This window comes from Xenopus laevis, chromosome 9_10S, assembly GCF_017654675.1.
Source record: "Xenopus laevis strain J_2021 chromosome 9_10S, Xenopus_laevis_v10.1, whole genome shotgun sequence".
Taxonomy (NCBI): domain Eukaryota; kingdom Metazoa; phylum Chordata; class Amphibia; order Anura; family Pipidae; genus Xenopus; species Xenopus laevis.
Window position 1 is genome coordinate 46,831,835 of NC_054388.1, and position 8,508 is coordinate 46,840,342.

Below are 8,508 nucleotides of genomic sequence, written 5' to 3' on the forward strand. Positions count from 1 at the left end.
GTTTCTCCATGCAGAGAATAAGCATAGGCTGGGCTTCTATCTGTGCAATGACAGTGTGTGGAAGTGAATATTTACACCCTTTGGCGTCTGTGATTTCCTTTAGTGATGCCATGTTGTAATGAATATTTATTGTATAAATTAATTGCTTTGTGTGTGACACTCTGGAAAGGTGCCGGAAGCACGATCTTGTGACGTACAATCAACCAATCCCGTGCAATACCATGGAACCATCTTTTCTGAGGGGAGGGTGGGAAGCACTTTGTTGGTATTCTATAGCATTGCTGCCCTGGCACTGACATATTATATATATATATATTTATACATAGATTTTCTAGCGCTTGCTGATTTGAGTTGTGATAAATGTGCCAAGCTTATGATTTGCTCATTGGCAGGTGATCAATTTCAGGTAGGAAAATGACAATTCGTGATTATAGCTTTCTCTCGCTTACATTCTGTATTCACATGGCACTTGGCCTTTAAATATGTTTCTATTTGTTCTCTGTGTCAAATGAAGGAATATATTAGCAGCTTAAAAAGCAAGCCTTTTTGTTGCTGGTAAGTGGGATTGTCCCTGTGGGAGCTGTCGGAGCTTAGCATGGTTCTTGTTTAGGGTAGAACCCACATTGTATATTGGGGATAATTTATTTTAATAGGGCCAAATGTTCTCCGTACAGAATTTTTAATACTCTGTTCTCCAGCACACGGCTTATTGGCCTACCATCATCGCGTATATGTGAAACAATTATAAAGTGCCCCCCCACTCCTGGGCTTACTTCTTCCCAATATTCACTTATAGGGTGGAGTTATATCCAAACACTAAGGCAAAATAAAGATATTCCAGCTGCTCGGGCCAAGAATATAGCACTGATGGGTGCTGTTACTTCATTATACTGCCCATTGGATAGATAGCAGCACAGGAGCAGGAGGTACAGAGAATCTGTGATCTGGACAAGGTTTCTATTGGGTGTAAGGCAAAGATACCACTCCTCTCCTGCAAGGGACACATAGTCCTGAAAGGAAATATGTTGTGGTACAGCAGCAAGGAATAAGGTGCACAAACACCTTTAATGAATAGCCATTAGCCTCCAGCTCTTGTAGTACAACTTCCAGCAGCCTCTGCTGACATTGTGCCTTTGGTTAGGGACTATGTATAAAGGTAGGGCTCATTCTTATTGACGGAAAGGACTCAAAGAAACAGAAGCTGGTGAGCAGAGAATGAATAGCCTTCTTACAGGCAGGCTGTTTTTTTTTTTGCAATACAGATCACAACACTGTCCTGCAGTATTAAAAATATGTTAAATTGCATCTTCAATTACCCATAGACCAACACTAGAATATGTCCTGAACTGTGTGCCACTCATCACCAGGGCTGGGTTTCAGTCCACAAGCAGAGAGTAGAGGAGAAAGAATGCTGGGTAAATAGGTGGATACAGTGGGCAGCTTGGGATGCTTAATGCAGGTACTGTTCTAGACTCTACTGTTCCTTTTATGTCCAGTTGGCAGTTTTGGCATGTATAGGACACGGAGATTTGTTTGGATTTGGGAGGTCGACTTCCAAGACAGGGGGGCACAGGAGAGATGTGATTGACAAGTCATTCTGGGGAAAATACATCCATTTTATTTCCAGCCCCCACGTGTGTGTTGGTCTGTTCCCAGTCTGCATGTTCTCTGCTGTTTCACAGAACGTAGAATTTGTGTGCCCAAACTGCCTATTCCAGGTCATATGACTCAATGCACTAATTGTGGGCAGTGCCTGTCTGTCCTCACTACATGTCTGGGTAATTCCAATAAACTGTTCCATTCTTCCATGGCTTCTTTTCTGTGCTCTCGATTACATGTGCATTTATCAATTAAGAAACTACTAATCCAATTTTACAAAAGAAAATCAGCGCTTCTCATTTACAGAGCTGCTAGTAACCCCCCAAAAAATGGGAAGATAAAAGAAAACTGTTTATCATATAGCAGGAAACTGTGCTCACATTTATAAATGGGACATAAAAGAAGCTCCTTTATTTATAAGAACTTAATACAAAAAAAGAAAGTTAAGTCAACATTTTCAAGCACAAAAGTATTAGAGCATTACTGTGCAAATGATTTCAATAATGGGGTAGGCACCTACATGACCCCCAATCATATTTAATAAACCAACTGTGTATTTGTAAAAATGTCAGTATATTACAAACATTTTATAATACAATGTTCATTAAAACCATTTGGAACTATTTTATTTAGTACATATCCAAAAAAAAAAAAAAAAGCATGGATCTGTTAACCCCCCCAAAAAAAAGGGGGTTCTAGCGGCAGTGAAAATTTCATAAATTCCATAGTTATAAAGTTAAGCAATTTCCTCAGCAACTTCTATGACTTTTATGGAAATTTTTATAAATAATATATCAAGCAATGACAATGCAGAGCAGGCTGACAGATCTGTGACATGTAAACTTGAATCAAACCAATGAATTTAAAAATGATAAATGAAGGAGCAGTGAAATATTCTTTATTAGGGCTCTTACACATGGGTGTTTTTTTTCCTCAGTGCAGTTTTAATGCGTTCCAACCACAGGCCCAGACGCAATCAATTCTTTTAAAGCTTGAAGGCAGCCAGCTCGATTCACAGTTGACGAAGCCTCAAGAGGGACCTTCATTAAAACAGACATGTTTTAGCTCAAGCGGGAAAGCAAAAGATGTGTTGTGCACAACTACTCTAAAGGGTTAGTTCCCTTTAGAATGATGCTGATGTAACGGTGGCCATTAATTCCAATACCATTTTTGTTAGGCAGTTCCTAGGGCTCAATTACCATAGTAACAAGACCAGAATGAAAAATGAATATGAAATATCACAGCTGATTTACTACATAGCTGCTAGGACCAGCAACCCCCTCAACAACCAAGCAGCATATTTACTTGCAGGCCAAACAATGCAGAATAAGGTGAATAGTTTGAAAACCTTGAATATGAAAAGCTGTTAACAATAGGTCCATCTATTATATACTGAAGGCTTATTTAGAGGTTTGCCTCCCCTTTAAAGAGGTTGTTCGCCCTTTTAGTATGATGTAGACAATTTGCAATTGGTTTTCATTTTTTATTATTTGTCGTTTGGGTTATTTAGCTTTTATTCTGCAGCACTCCTTTGCAATTTCAGCAAGCTGGTTGCTAGGGTCCAAATTACCCTAGCAACCATGCATGGATTTGAATAAGAGACTGGAATATGAATAGTCGAGGCCTGAATAGAAAGAGGGATAATAAAAAGTAACAAATTTGTAGCCTTACAGAGCTATTTGAAATCTGGGAAGAGTCTGAAGACTAATATAAAAAATAAATAATGAATACCAATTTTAAAGGTGCTTAGAATTAGCCATTCTATGACATATAAAAAGTTAATGTAAACCACCCCTTTAAAGGAGAACTAAAGTCTAACTAAAAGAGTAGGCTAGAAATGTTACACATTATGTTTTGGGCTTCTGTACCAGCCCCAAGCAACTGGGGAAAATAACTTAGTGCTGCGTCGCTTCCAGGTGATCCGGTAGAGGGATGGAGACAAACACAAAGAAATGGAGCATAAGCAAGGACAAGTCCAAAGCTATTGTGGGGTCCAAGGAAGGGCAAAAGTTGTACTTCAAACTGGAGATAATCTATAAAGCAAAACTTGCATTCTACTAAAACCCACAGGGACCCAATAGCATGTTACCTGCGGGACAAGGACTGTAGCGGGTAGTTAAAAGCACAGCTCAGATATGTCTGAGAAGCACCAGTTATAACCAGCCAGTTTCTATTGCATTGCTGCTTGGCCAATGAGGCCACTGGGGCAACTCACAGGTTCAAAGGCAGTGCGTGGGGCCCAATAAAGGCAAGAGACAGGAGGCCACTGGGGCAACTTACATCTTCTGGCATGGGGCCTTGCTCTTCTGGTGCAGTAGCCCTTCCTATGACATCTTAAGGTTTGTGTGTTCTTCTTGCACCTTGTGGCCTTATAAAGAGATGAATGAAGTGTAAGTGAACAAATTGAACCAGTAAACAGCTCTGCTGTCGCCAAAATGCTTGAGAACTGGTTTCTACTTGCCCTCATCACGGAGCCTTTGTACCCCCCATCCTTATGGAACACTGCCCCATACCAAAGGCTCGGAGCCTTAGTACAGGTATATATTCAGTTATCCAGAAAGCTCTGAATTGCGGGAAGGTCATCTCCCATAGACTCCGTGTAAATTAAGTCATTCAAAATTTTAAAACAGATTGTTTTTTCTGTAATAAAACAGTACCTTGTCTTATTGGTGGAAACCCAATCCTATTGGGTTTATTTAATGCTTAAAATGATTTTTAGCAGACTTAAAGTACAACATTAAAGCACAACATTCTAGTTTATCTGGAAAACCGCTGGTCCCAAGCATTCTGGAGAACAGTACCTGTACACAAATCTCAATAAGAGCCCTGCACCCTACCAGTGCCATCTTGCTCTTTACACTACTACTGTGTGCAACTCTAGTTACTTCAGGAGCAGTGTACTTCCTTGGTTTGGCCCGCACCCAACCCTAACCTGCAATGGTTGGCCAGATTCCAACAAAACCTCCCAACCCGTACATCGCCAAGCCTTGCTGCCTCAATACCGTAGCACTGTTCACTATTTACTCTCAACTGTAACACCACCAACATTTAGGCACTGAACACACATGTTGGGGGGGGGGTCCTAGCTCCATAAATCCCTATCTGCAGTAGAAGCCCCATTTTATGTTTTTCAGGGGACCAGAAAAAGTTGTTGTAAAATCCAGGAAAATGTAAAATCAGGGAAATGTATTATGCATAATATACAGAAGAGACCACAAAAAAACAATGAATAATGAGGGAAAACTTAAAATCAGGGGTAATTAAAATGGGGGTTCTACTGTATTCAGAATTTATCACTGTGTTGAGCCAGTTACCCACAATCCTCTTGGTCTAACATGCAGGGATTAAATTCTAAACTCATCACCCTGCCGCCACCCCACTTGCATTTACTCACTCCAAGATCCCCCATACCTTCTACCCACACTTACCTGTGCTGGGAATAAGGCAATGACTCTGCCCGATCACGTGGGATTGACACAGCACAAACGGGTGGTGCACTGTGACAAACACAAGCAAGCCAATTTTCGCAGTTCAAGGCCCCTGTCTGAGGCTCAAGAAATGTACATGGAAAACTGGAGGTAATCTAGAAGCAATCTATACAGCAATACCTGCACCTCTGCATTTTACTAGAACCCACATGGGCCCCAATAGCATGTTTATTTGTGAGACAAGGACTGTAGCGGGTAGTTAAAAGCACAGCTCAGGTTTGGCTGAGAAGCACCAGTTATAACCAGCCACTTTCTCTTGCGCTGCTGCTTGGCCAGTGAGGCCACCAGGGCAACTCACAGGTTCAAAGGCAACACGTGGGGCCCAATAAAAGGCAAAAGACAGGATGTGACCCAATAAAGTTAGGAGGAAACAGAGGCTACTCACATCTGGTGCCCCGCTCTTCTGGGACACTCCTATGTCATCTTCAGGTTTGGCACCTGCTCTTCTGGCTTTTTTTGGCCTGAGAAACAGATGGATGAAGTGTAAGAGATCCAATAGCTCCAGTAGCCAGCTCTACTGCTCCCAAAATGCAGGAATCCTAGGCTCTCTACTTGCTTCTGTCATGGAGCCTTAGTACCCCATCCAGAGTACTACGGCCTCCCCGAGATCCAGTGCATCAATATCCAATCACTGCCTTGAACTGTATCACACCAACATTTAGTCACTGAACCCATGTGTTTGGGGGGGGGTGTCCTTATTTTAGAACACATTCTATCCAGAATTTCTCTGTGCGCGGAGATAGTTACCAACAATAAGCTCAGTCTCATAGGGACCCAGACGGCATCAGGTCAGAATTGTGACCTCATCAGCATCAGAAGTCTAACGCGCTGAACTCATCACCTGCCACCACCCTATGCACATTCACTCACTTCAATATCCCGAGCGGCCATACCCTCTACCCGCATTTACCTGTGCTGGGAAAGTAGTTGTTACTCTAAGTGCTGCATCAGTTCCATGGGATGAGGTAGAGGGCTGGTGTGCTGTGACAAACACAAGGAGAGACTAGCACTCTCTGCTGTTTGGCCATAGTTCACACTCTGGATCTGTAAGTAAAAGAGTCGGTGACGTAAGGAAAAGGACATTATGATCACATAGGATTTTATCTGTGCCCTTTAGACAAAAATTTATTTTTTTCTTCTCATTCTGTTGACAGAAAACTGTGCCCGCGCCCATGTGTATTGTCTGTAGCCAACAGACTAGGTTCATTTATTTTCTAGATTAAATACAGCCCAAGAGACTTTTTTAGCCCGGAGCATAAGGTCTTATTAATATAATAGGATTTATTTGTGCTAAAAAGATCTTCAAACTTTTCATGTGTTTGCCAAACTGCACTCTCCCATGTAGTTTTGTTTAAAAAAAACAAACAAAAAACAGCTGTCAACAGCTGTTTTAATAAGGAACCTAATGTTTCAATGTTGACAAATATGTCTTTAAAGGGCCAGTAACACTACACAATATTAAGTTCAAAATGTATTCTATAACCCTCTAACAAACAACGCATCTACCCTGCACAATGTTTTGTATTTCCAGTGCTTAATGTACAATTACCATTAAAAAAAAATTCTCTTCCTTTTCTCTAAAAAGGTGATAGGGTGACTTCAGTTCTGCCGGACACCTACATGCACGCTCGACAGCAGCTCCCGACATCCCCTCCTCAAACCGGAAACCAGTTGCTGCAGCTTCAATTAAAAAAAAAAAAACTTGTTAAAATAGTTATATTACATTTTGAAAGTTTAAAGATAGAGTTGACAATAAAAGCAAAATACAAGTTAAAACATGATTGGCCATCACATCGGAAGTAGATTATAATAGTTTATTAACAGTTAGTATGCTTTAAAGGGGTTGTTCACCTTTTAGATTGTTCATCATAAACAAAGACTTTTTTTCAGTTGCTTTTAATATTTTATTTTTTACCGGTTTCCAAAAGTTTACGTTTAAAGTTGAATGTTCCCGTCTCTGGTGTTACAGTCTGGCAGTTCAGAGATCCAGGAGCATCTGAACTATTACAAGTTGCTACATTTATGCGCTGCATTTAGTCGGCAGTCTGTGGAATATTAGAAACTATTGTATCAATTCTAATGGCTGCTTTTAATGAAATCCAGAGATTCTGCTCAGCAGGGACAAAGATAACAAATGTATCAAGTAAATGTATCAATAAGAACAGTTAAAGAGTCTGTAATCCGCTACTTTAGAAGGTGAAAAATGAAACTTCCCACTTCAATATTAGAAAAACGGTCACAAATATTAAGTGATGGGAAAAAGTCTTTGTCTGGTGATCCATCAACTGAACTGGAAAGTGTTTGAAGGTGAACAAACCCTTAGCATCACCAAAACCAGTGTCAGACTGACCCACAGGGATACCAGGACATGTCCCAGTGGGCCCAGGTGTCAGTAGGCCCTCATGGTGGCCATGGCCATTCCCTATTTCTATGAGAAAAAAAGAGGCTAAATAGGTGGAATAACAGATTATAGTATGTAAAGAAAAGAGACTAGGAGAATAGAGGTTGAGTGAGGAGAGGAAGAATAATAGTAATGAGAGTGGCCCCTGGTCTAAGGTTTTTGGGTGGGCCCCTGGTGTCCCAGTCTGACACTGACCAAAACTATACGTGTTCTTTGCTGTCCAGATGCCAAGAGAACAAAGCAGCCTGAGAAAGTCTTTATAAAGCAAGTCCTGCCCCCACATACACCCTACATCATATCCCGACAGCCTCGTGGAGAACAAGCTGCAATGAAGGAAGAGTCACACCCACTGTCATTTAGCTTACACCCCCCCCCCCTTGTTAATCAATAGAATCATAGTCCCCTGGCAAATCCATAGTTGTTGGAGCACAGACGCGTAAAAGCAAAAGGACGGTCAAGTCGGAATTGGCCATACACAGTGTCGGACTGGCCCACCAGGAAAACTCCCATGGGCCCTCTTGATGCTAACCATTTGGCCTATTTCATGGTCATTCCTTATTTCTTTAAGCGGCTTAATAATGGAAGACTAGAGTATAGTATGTAGAGATAAAAGACTAGAAAAATAAAGTGGTTGAGTGAGGAGAGGAGGAATAATAGTTTGGAAAGTGGGCCCATATCTAAGGTTTTCTGGTGGGCCCCTGACATCCCAGTCCAACACTGGCCATACAGCTACTCAGCTGGCCCACATGCTGCTCCCCTCCCCCAGCCATAAAACTACACAAGATGACAGAGGGCAGGCGAGTAGTAAGACAACTGGGGGGTCTCATACACTAACTTGATCCCCCCGGCCGCCATAACATTGCGTAGAAGCCGCAAGGACTTAACTGACCCATAAAGCCATATACATACCTAGGTCGGGCCCTTCAAAATCCTGGCTACGTAAAAAAGCGTTCCTTCGCCAAAAATACATTCGCAAACCCAGCGCACAAAACAAGTCTGCAGAAGACCTGCAACTGTATA

General features: G+C 41.6%; 2 non-coding genes across 2 annotated transcripts; both read right to left on the minus strand.

Moving 5' to 3' along the window:
• Positions 1-3,700: 3,700 nt before the first annotated feature.
• Positions 3,701-3,831, minus strand: LOC121399240. The gene has a single exon (XR_005964849.1). It is a non-coding gene; the product is annotated as a small nucleolar RNA SNORA76 (small nucleolar RNA).
• A 1,440-nt stretch (positions 3,832-5,271) lies between these two features.
• LOC121399239 lies at positions 5,272-5,402 on the minus strand. The gene has a single exon (XR_005964848.1). It is a non-coding gene; the product is annotated as a small nucleolar RNA SNORA76 (small nucleolar RNA).
• Between the last annotated feature and the right edge of the window lie 3,106 nt (positions 5,403-8,508).